Source organism: Pyrus communis, chromosome 6 (assembly GCF_041283825.1).
Source record: "Pyrus communis isolate YQ-2024b chromosome 6, ASM4128382v1, whole genome shotgun sequence".
Classification (NCBI taxonomy): domain Eukaryota; kingdom Viridiplantae; phylum Streptophyta; class Magnoliopsida; order Rosales; family Rosaceae; genus Pyrus; species Pyrus communis.
The window spans coordinates 17,341,842-17,353,465 of NC_142570.1; positions in this window are offsets into that span (position 1 = coordinate 17,341,842).

An 11,624-nucleotide genomic window follows, 5' to 3' on the forward strand; every position below is an offset into this window, starting at 1 on the left:
GACGAGACGGAATGAAACAAATGTTTTGTGTTATGTTTGATAACAAGACGGTTGTTCCATCCTGCGTTTGGTAGCACATAGACAGAACGGAATCAAAAAATTAAAATGACTAAAATACCCATGTTTCATCTATTGTTTGGTACAATTTTATGTGCGAAACGGGACAAGACTCCTTTTCTTTTTTAATAAGTTGTTTAAATTTGAACACTATTATCCATTATTTGTTTTTCTTGATCCAAATTTTAATAGGCATATGTTGTGTTCCACATGCAATCCCCTTTAAAATTTGAAATTTTTAATCTCCTAGTTTTCTACAGCTCCATTCGAATTTTCAGCACAAACCCATCAAATTTTATTATTCAAATTGCAAAACCCACACCCCAATTCAATTTTTAGTCCCTAATTTTGGTCCTTTCAATTGTGGGTTGTTGTTGTTCTGGGAGTTCAGGTTCTGCAAACATTAAAATTGGCCTTGTTTCGAAGGACACCCCTCTAAGTATTCCCCATTGCATTGTGTGGCAAACCACACAAGAGCACATGAGAAATGTTGAAAAATATATAAGTTTAATGATCATGCATATCGTAAACGTTTTAGGGTTTAAACATTCAGAACTTAAACAAAGAAAATGAAATATGCAGAACTTAAACATGAAATATCCGAAATCAAACATTCGTCCTGGCTTAAAAAACAAATGATGCCTTGCTAAAGCAATAATGAAAACACTAGAAGTTGATAAAGTTCATCATACAAAAACCACAAATACTAAAACCCCAAATGCTCAAAGGCTCTCCATAAACACTTTAATGAAATCTGACTTCTGTGAGTCATCCAAGGTAGTCCAAATACCCATCAGATCGGTATCTTTCACTAACTTCATTGAAATTCTTAGCACATGATTGTATGGAAGACCCATGGCTTGAAGCTCAGAAGGTGATAGGAGCATATTCATGCGACTTAAATGCCTTGTTCTCGTACATTTACGTTATGTTTCTTTAGTTATTTTAGTTCTTTATGCTTCTTTTGTGTGTTTTCAGGTTCTAAGGGCTTAGGGAGCAAGAAAGTGCATTTTGAGGCTATTTGGAGCATTTTTGGGCATGGATTGGATAGCTTATCCATGGAGCCAAAGTTTGGACGAAATTGAAGACTTGAAGTAGGAAAGTTAAATCCTAAAAAGACCTCATGTTTGAGCATCATTGAAAACTCGTACGCATTTTAGAACACAAAAACAACATTCCTAGCAACCTTAGGACATTGTCGTGTGTTTCCTTGTGTCTCCCTTCCTTGCCATGCAAGGAAGGGCTTTGTTCCCTATTTTAAATACTTAAACACTACCACTTATCATTCACCACATATCATTCACCACTTATCATATCATACATTCATTTATCACTTATCATAATCATTCACTTATCACTTAACATATCATACACTTATCACTTATCACTCATAATCACCTACAACATCCACCTACTTCACCTACAACATCCACCTACTCACCTACAACATCCACCTACTTCACCTACAACATCCACCTACTTCACCTACAAATGACATAGCCATATGTTCCCTCCACTACTCCTATAAATACCCTTGCATTCATTCATTCATGGACATCTCATTTTCATACACAACACATTACAAACACATTCTCCCTTCCCTAGCCGTGAGCTTCCCATCTCTCCCCTTATAATCCAAACACCATTTTTCCATTCCACACTTCCATCCCCCAAACCAATTATCCCTAGACCTTATGCTACAATAAAGAGGAAGAGAAGAGGGCCTAAACGTTCATACAATTCAAGTTTGAGTTGTTGGAATGTTTAGGCGTTTCTTTGATTTCAATGTTTAATTTCAATTCTCTTTGTTTTGTATGAGGAACTAAACCCCCCTTTAGCTTGGGGGTGATTCGAAATTATGTTTATGTTTGTAATATGATTTGATTACTTTTAATTACGTTTCATAAATTGTGAATTCAATTTGTTTAACTGTTTGATTGATAACCTATTTATGTATGTTTATTAAGAATGAACGCTTAATTTTCATGCATGAATTTGACGCTAGAATATAAGTGAGTTTCACGTAATAGTTATGAACTTATATTCACAAGTAGTGGAGGTTGCTTATAAACAATCGTGTTAAACAAATTCTTGGCATAAGTTTCATGCAATCATAGTAACGAATGCCTCGTCAACACTTATAGTTTTCATGATGCTTAATGATTCTTGCTTGTATCTCTATTATGCAATTCATGTAAGGAACTTGTGAGGAATGCTTTGGGTTGTCGTATGCAATCATCCAATTCATTAACTTAAGGAAAACTTGACGGTTAATTTAAGCGGACCTAATTAACCCGGGGTGTTGAGAATTCATGGTTTATTGAAATACAATTAGAAATCATTTTATTATGCAAGTGTAACATGTATGGAGATGAACCCCTTAGCTAGCCATACCATCCATTCATTTCCGTCAATTTCATATTTACAATTTGTTTTCTTTACAATCTATCCATTTTAGTTTAAATTCGTCCAAAATCAATCCCCCCATATTTCGTTTAAGTCTTAGTCTTAATCTTTCTTATTTTTAGTTTTAAATTCTTCGAGTTCAGTATAGTGTTTTAGTTTGTGTTTTTACGTTTTTGAGTCAAATCCAAGTGATTAACAATCCCTCCTAATCCCCGGTCCAGAACGATCCCTACTTATACTTATACTACAATTGTCAAAAAGAGGGTTTAATTTATGCGCGTATAAACACAATGTCGTTTGATCCAGGCACCCACTTTAGAATTTGAACCAATGCCGGTTCACTTCAAGTATCACCTTCCATTCAAGGACCAATTCCATGCCGTTTGATTTTATTTATGTAAAAAAAAAAAAAAAAAAAAAAAAAAAAAAAAAAACATGGCAGAATGATGGAGCTTCACAAAGGGCGTTTACTTGAAGCCCCACTACTGGGCAAAACTCTAGAAGCAGGAGGCATAGATGCGGAAGGCATCGGAGCAGAAGGCATCGAGGCGGAAGGCATCGGGGCGGAAGGTATCGGAGCGGGAGGCATCAAAGAAGAGGCCTCAATACTTGGCCAAACGCTGGATGAGCCCGGAAAAATGTGCCTCTGGAAGTAAGCCGCAAGCCTTTGACGGTCAGTTTGACGGTCACTTTGCATCCGACCATTGGATTCTTGTAGCTCATCAAGCTTCCTCTTCATACCCGTCGAATAGTTGTTGGCAAGCACGTGCAAACTTCTATTCTCGTACTTAAGCAGTTTGATCTCCTGCTTGAGACTTTCCACCTCTGCCATCAATGATTCCACCTGACGGGAGCGGGCAAGCAGGCGTTGGCCCATGTTGGACACAGAACTCGCACACTGAACACTGAGTGCGAGGGATTCTTGAACGGCCAACTCATCGGACCGTCCTGACAGCAGCCTACTATCTTTTGGAGTAAGGAGGTTCCTAGTTACTATTGTAGCTGTTGTGGCGTCCTGCATCACAGAGTCTTCACCTGAAAGAGGACCGTTAGAAGATAAGAAAGAAGGGCGCCATACGTTACCTTGACGCGGCGCGCCCGTATCACTGCTAAGGCTCAATTCCAAGCTAAGGTTCGATGGGTTTGCCATTTTTCAAAAGTGTTCAAAGAGAAGGGGTGGATGAAGTTAAATTTCAAAGGGCCGGAGACGATGTTCAAGAATGGGAATTCTTCAGAGTGTGTGTGTTGGCGATGATCGATAACTCTATAAAAAGCCAAGGCGACGCGTCCACCGATTCAAAAAGCCGGAATTTCCGACGTAAGTTAGGCGAAGCTTTCTCAGCTTTTCAGAAGACGCGTTCAACTTTGTCAAAGTTCGGCGACGCTTTCTCTGCTTTTCAGAAACCGCGTGCAGCTTTGTCAAAAGGAGCCGCATCCGCACTACTACGTGTCGTTCAGAAAGCAAAGGGATGTCGTTCAGAAATCGAAGGGGCGTCGCTCAGAAATCGAAGAGGCGCCACTATTTCAAAAAGCCGGATTTGCGGGATCAAAACGTTTGTCGACAAGGGTAAAAGAACAGTACCACCACTTGATATTATCTCTATATATGTCGACCTTCGTCTTTTATGGCAAGGCAAACCTGAAGAAAATGTCCAACTCTTCCGCACCTCTGAGGGCGCTCTCCCAGCAACGCCTTTTGAAATACTCGATTTTTTCTCCCCCAAAGAAGATACCAGATACCGGGAGTACAGATGAGGCAAAAAGAAACGGTCGATCGAAGCATGTGGAGACAACCACAACAAATACATGTGCTGCTTCATTCGCCGTTTCTTCAAAAGCAAAGGTATCTCATATCATCAAGGTCTAAAGCAAAAGTATCTCATATCATGCTTTTTCCCTATCTTTTCCTTTGCCCTTGTTATTACTCGCATGGCAAAGTAAATGAAAGCAATCAGGAATGCATTCCTGATTGCTTACCTAGCGTTGCTCTCGAGTAGTCATCTTCAACGGTTGACACACTTCCGGAGAAGGGACCACTTCTGCAAGGGGAGCAAGCAAGGCAAGTGAAAATGATACATTGAAGCATGTGGAGACAAACATAGGCTGAGTTATCCTCCAACCCTTTTCAATACGAATTGGAAAGATTGAACAAAGAAACAGACCAAAGGAGTAAGCTCAGACCTTCGGGGGAGACCAGAAGAATCCTGCTGCCCAGTTCAAGAGTAGCATAAAGGAAAATCAACGATGGGAGGAACCCCTGTGGAATCAACAACATCAAGCCTCAATGCAATCAACAAGGAGAAGATGGAATTTACATTCCACAACCAGATTTGCGTCTCTAAACTCTTCTCTTTGTTATTTACATTCTGCCATGTTTAGTATGTTTAAATGCTTTTTATGTGTTTACTTATGTTTTATGTGAATCTATGCTTAAAACATTGAGGACAATGTTTGATTTAAGTGTGGGGGGGTAACCAATGTCGTTGATACAAATTCGTGAGATTTTATCACCCATAACTTCAAATGTTGTTCCTTACTGTTTTAAGGTGTTTTTAAGTTGTTTTAGAGTGTTTTTTTTTTTTTTTTGTGTTTTGTTTTATAACTCCGAAAATCACATAAAAATTTGAAAAATATGTTTTGAAAAGCCTAAAAAGAGTGTTTTCAGTCGTTTTTGTGTGTTTGTGTCTTAGGGTACCTTCCAACAAAATGACAAGGATTTGGTTTGTAATTGCATGACTGTTAAAGAGAGTTATAAACAGGGATGAATGTTTGATTTACTCTTGGTATATGCTTGGTTATGGTTATAATGTATGACTTCACATGCAATCATAAAAGAAAAATTCGTTTTTGTAACATGCTTGAAGGAAGAAACTCAAACAAACGCTACAACCCTGTGAGACTCGAGCCATTACTTTCTTTGGAGAGTTATTTTCTGTGATTCTTTGTTTTCTTAAGTTGTTGCATGATCTCATTATTCCTTGCTCGGTTGCTACTTAGAATGCAATTGTATCATGATAGAACTAAATGCTAGAACTTATATCCGTTTCATTCAAAGCATGACATTGAATTGCATAACATATATCAAGATGAAGTTGTGTAGTTGCCATCATAGCCAAATAGCCTTACTTCCTATATTTCGTATATATTGTAAAGTCTTAACCCCGTTGAGCCTCGTTTAGCCTATTTTCTTTGCTAACCACATCACCCCTTACCTAGCCTAGATTAGGACCATCTGTACCCTTGTTCTTGAAGCATAGTAAGCATGACGGAAAATGAATTCCTTTTGAGTTACATTATGCAAGAAAATGAGTGTGGGGGAGTGAAAGTTTGTTCTTAAGTTTATATATATGTTTTGAGATTCAAAAAAAAAAAAAAAAAAAAAAAAAAAAAAAAAAGGAGTGAAAATAAGTAAGGATGAACTCACAAGCGTTGATGGTTGAAGAAAGGATCCAAAAAAGTTGAATATGGCCCTAAGTTTTGTGTGATTCCCCCTTGGGTGTTCAAAGTTGATTTTTGCGTTCTAAAGGGAATTCTAAATGTCTAATTCATTACTTTGCTCACTATTGCTTAAAGAACCTTTGTTTTCCGTACTCCTTCTTTGATCCAAACACCCCAAGCCCCATTATAACCCGTGACTTCAATCTTAAGTGTTATGTATTTCAATTGTGGAGTTTGAACTTGGTATGAGCATATGGTGTCACTGGTTCTCGCATCTAAGTAGTAGCATTCCATTCATGAGATCATATCTAAACATGCATATTAACTCCAGAAATTGCTTCCTTTGAAATACATATATGTGAGTGTTCGTTTTTATGTTTACATCAATCTTCTCACATATAACTAGTTTAGGGTGTGTAGTCAGAAAATCTGTGTGAAAAACGAGTGCATATCTTGTAAGGATTTGAGCAAATTCTCTAAGGCATGTTACTACATTCAAAACATGGTTTTAAATGCTTATTTGTGAAATAATATGTGGTGACTATGAGTAAGAATGTACTTAAGTGTGAAGATGACAAAAATCTATGGGACTAATGATTTTTAACTTGTCATGTGCATTGGTAATCCATTAGACGATTGTTGGAAGGTGTAGGTTGTGTTTTGTTCGTTCTGTCTAGTTTCGTGTTCTTTTGTTGTTTTGTTTTGCTCGAGGACTAGCAAAAGATAAGTGTGGGGGTATTTGATAGGAGCATATTCATGCGACTTAAATGGCTTGTTCTCGTACATTTACGTTATGTTTCTTTAGTTATTTTAGTTCTTTATGCTTCTTTTGTGTGTTTTCAGGTTCTAAGGGCTTAGGGAGCAAGAAAGTGCATTTTGAGGCTATTTGGAGCATTTTTGGGCATGGATTGGATAGCTTATCCATGGAGCCAAAGTTTGGACGAAATTGAAGACTTGAAGTAGGAAAGTTAAATCCTAAAAAGACCTCATGTTTGAGCATCATTGAAAACTCGTACGCATTTTAGAACACAAAAACAACATTCCTAGCAACCTTAGGACATTGTCGTGTGTTTCCTTGTGTCTCCCTTCCTTGCCATGCAAGGAAGGGCTTTGTTCCCTATTTTAAATACTTAAACACTACCACTTATCATTCACCACATATCATTCACCACTTATCATATCATACATTCATTTATCACTTATCATAATCATTCACTTATCACTTAACATATCATACACTTATCACTTATCACTCATAATCACCTACAACATCCACCTACTTCACCTACAACATCCACCTACTCACCTACAACATCCACCTACTTCACCTACAACATCCACCTACTTCACCTACAACATCCACCTACTTCACCTACAAATGACATAGCCATATGTTCCCTCCACTACTCCTATAAATACCCTTGCATTCATTCATTCATGGACATCTCATTTTCATACACAACACATTACAAACACATTCTCCCTTCCCTAGCCGTGAGCTTCCCATCTCTCCCCTTATAATCCAAACACCATTTTTCCATTCCACACTTCCATCCCCCAAACCAATTATCCCTAGACCTTATGCTACAATAAAGAGGAAGAGAAGAGGGCCTAAACGTTCATACAATTCAAGTTTGAGTTGTTGGAATGTTTAGGCGTTTCTTTGATTTCAATGTTTAATTTCAATTCTCTTTGTTTTGTATGAGGAACTAAACCCCCCTTTAGCTTGGGGGTGATTCGAAATTATGTTTATGTTTGTAATATGATTTGATTACTTTTAATTACGTTTCATAAATTGTGAATTCAATTTGTTTAACTGTTTGATTGATAACCTATTTATGTATGTTTATTAAGAATGAACGCTTAATTTTCATGCATGAATTTGACGCTAGAATATAAGTGAGTTTCACGTAATAGTTATGAACTTATATTCACAAGTAGTGGAGGTTGCTTATAAACAATCGCGTTAAACAAATTCTTGGCATAAGTTTCATGCAATCATAGTAACGAATGCCTCGTCAACACTTATAGTTTTCATGATGCTTAATGATTCTTGCTTGTATCTCTATTATGCAATTCATGTAGGGAACTTGTGAGGAATGCTTTGGGTTGTCGTATGCAATCATCCAATTCATTAACTTAAGGAAAACTTGACGGTTAATTTAAGCGGACCTAATTAACCCGGGGTGTTGAGAATTCATGGTTTATTGAAATACAATTAGAAATCATTTTATTATGCAAGTGTAACATGTATGGAGATGAACCCCTTAGCTAGCCATACCATCCATTCATTTCCGTCAATTTCATATTTACAATTTGTTTTCTTTACAATCTATCCATTTTAGTTTAAATTCGTCCAAAATCAATCCCCCCATATTTCGTTTAAGTCTTAGTCTTAATCTTTCTTATTTTTAGTTTTGAATTCTTCGAGTTTAGTATAGTGTTTTAGTTTGTGTTTTTACGTTTTTGAGTCAAATCCAAGTGATTAACAATCCCTCCTAATCCCCGGTCCAGAACGATCCCTACTTATACTTATACTACAATTGTCAAAAAGAGGGTTTAATTTATGCGCGTATAATTCTCGCATCAGAAGGTAGTCTAGCTTTCGCTTATTTGAAAGTAAAACTTTCACCTAATTTTTTCATTTCAGTAACAGCTTTATTCCAACCTTCACTGATAACAAATACAATATTTGCATCACCATCATTCCTACTTCTCTTCCTCTTCCTAACAGGTTGAGTTGCACTAGATGTAGCAACAGAAAAAGATGGGGTAGGTGAAGGCGTAGGCATCTCAGAAGTCTCACAATCCTTACTTTCCCAACCCATATTTTTGATTGCATCTGCTGCTGATTCAGCCATACTACCCGTGGCTCGGTCTCTCCCAGACACCGTACATAACCGTGGATACAACGGGAATGGCTTATTTGGTTTGCAAGATGCATTGGGATGTTTCTACAATAAGAACCCAAAGAAATCAAGGTTAAGACTTCCAAAGAAAGTAATTGATAAAGAATAAGAAACAAAATTTACTTCACCCACTCCTGTAGTATTTCGTCACTATCCACAACAACACATTTTTTCTCATCATCCCAACCAAATCCAGATGTATTCATCATGTCATATGCAGATGAATACTTTTCTTTCAAACACTTCAATTTATTTTGTAAATGCTTCGGCTTTATATTAATGCTAGGAATATGTTCCCTCATCTTGGAGGCAACCGTTACAAAAGTACTAGCCTTAAAACTGTTGGTCTCACACTTAACACCATCAGCAACCATCTCCTTGAGGATGGTAAGTAGTACATCATCCTCATGATCAATCCAATTACGTGAGGTGGCCACATAATCTATCAAAGAAGCCATATATTACATAAGTAACATAAATAAACATATCAAAGAAGCCATAATATCCAGATAACTCCCAATTACCACATTACAATAACAAACATCTCAATAGTCTTGATGTTACGAATTTTCAAGCCAATTACAACAACTACATTGAGTCCACATCTCAATAAAAGACAATTACAACAACTACCATGTCAACCAATTTTCAAGCCCTCCTTCCTCTCCACTCATCATATATTTCTCTTGCAAGATCATCGCTCCATTGAGTCCATGTCTGGCTTGACTCAACGGTTTCAATGTAGGCTAATACTTTGAGTAAATCTTCCCCTATAGGTAATTCATCAAATGCAAGCCTTGCATTTTCCTCAAGATCAACCGCCATATACATTCTGATAAGATTATGAAGTAAACTACATGCGGTGATCATTCGTCCCTGAATCTTGATTGGATAGTGTGTAGGACTTTGTAAGATAGCCCAACGTCGTTTGAGGAGGCCAAAACATCTCTCAATGACATTTCTAGCACGTGAGTGTTTCATATTAAAATATTCTTCATGATTCCTAGGTACACATGAATTATCTTCCCACTCTTGCAAATGGTATCTAGTGCCTCTATACGGTGCCAGAAAACCCTCACCATTCGTGTATCCGGAATCAACCAAATAGTATGTACCTATATTAGTTGATAATAAATTTTAGTTGTTGGCCAACAAAGGTAAGGAAAAATACTAGGTGCTTATCTATCTTACCAGTTGGGACCTTGAGGCCATTAGCTCTAGTAACAGTGTCACCAAGAACTCTCAAATCAGTATATGATCCCTCCCAACCGAATAACACATATTCGAATTTGAGGTCATATGTGCATACGCCTAACACATTAGTTGCTATATGACCCTTCCTTGTTCTATATCTTGGTCTATCGACATCAGGCACAGTGACCCCTATGTATGTTCCATCTAGTGCTCCTAAGCAACCCTAGACAAAAGAAAAACTTATATTAATTAGCAACTACAAATAATTATGTTCTTATTGATTTTACTATGATGACTACCTTAAAGCATTTCCATCTCGATTCCGTGCAATCCTCTGGGATAGGGATTGGTTTTGCAAACAACACATCTCACAAACTGAGCAACGCACACAATACTCTACAGACATACCGACTAATAGTTTCACCAGACCTAATGAATCTAACTTGCATTGACCTATTTTTATTCTGGTGGGCTAATATGTTAACAAAAGTAGCTACTTACTCCTCTATTGTAACATGACCATCATCTACCAATCCACCACGAGTTTGTAGTAAATCACATAAAACTGCAAATGCATTCCTATCCATTCGCAACTCCCACAAACAGTTATTATCACTCAATTGCGTGATACGATTTATTTCCTTTCTCCTAACATGAAGTCTAACAAATGTCCTCTGCTTTAAACTAGCTATTTCCTGTTGTCTCCTTTGTTGTTGTCTATACCTTAACAATTGTGCATTCATAGTAAAGACTTGTGCCATTATAATCCAAACGTTCAAAAGAACAAAGAATTGAGTCTCATATTCATCCATACCTTCACATGCAAAAAAACAACACATGAATGAGTGGAGCATCAACATAATCTAAATTCATTTTAGATACTTGGACTTGGTAAAATTAATGATAAGAGTTTTACTCCAAATTCATTTTGTTTTTTGGTTGAATTGAAACAGAAACTCATGTGCAAATATTTTATTTTGGAATTGTGAACGAAATCGTATTTTGGGAACAAATCAAAATCTAAACCAAGTATCCAAATTCACATTCTCAAACAAGAAAAAGAGGCAATTGAGATATTAAACAACACAAACAGACTCCCTCCAATGAAAAAAATTGAAAGTTGCATAAATAAAAAAACACTAAGAAATGGACATCTAACAGTGACAAGTCCAAAATAAATACACGAGGTTGAGCTACAAAAGGAAATTAAGCAAACACATACAAGAGCTTCAACATGAAAAAATCCTAGAAACCATCACAGAGCAAAGCACAACAGGTATATAAACTTGAAAGTGATTTTAAGAAAGAATCAATCACACAGGCTAAATGTTAGTCTATTGAAGACTCATCAAATTGTGGAGGTAGTAATGATAATATAATGTATAATAAAAAGCAAGGCCCAACAACCAATACAACACAAACTAAATGCAACCTACTACTTATCTGTCTTCTATAGCAGACAGATTATAACACATAAACCAACAACTGTTAAAAGATTTAGTAATAAGCAACCCAGTTCATGCAAACTACAGCATAGAATAGGTGTATATGGAGTTACCAAAACTGGATAAGCGAATTTGACTCCTTGAAAAACAGTCCTAAATAAAGGCTTGGACCATT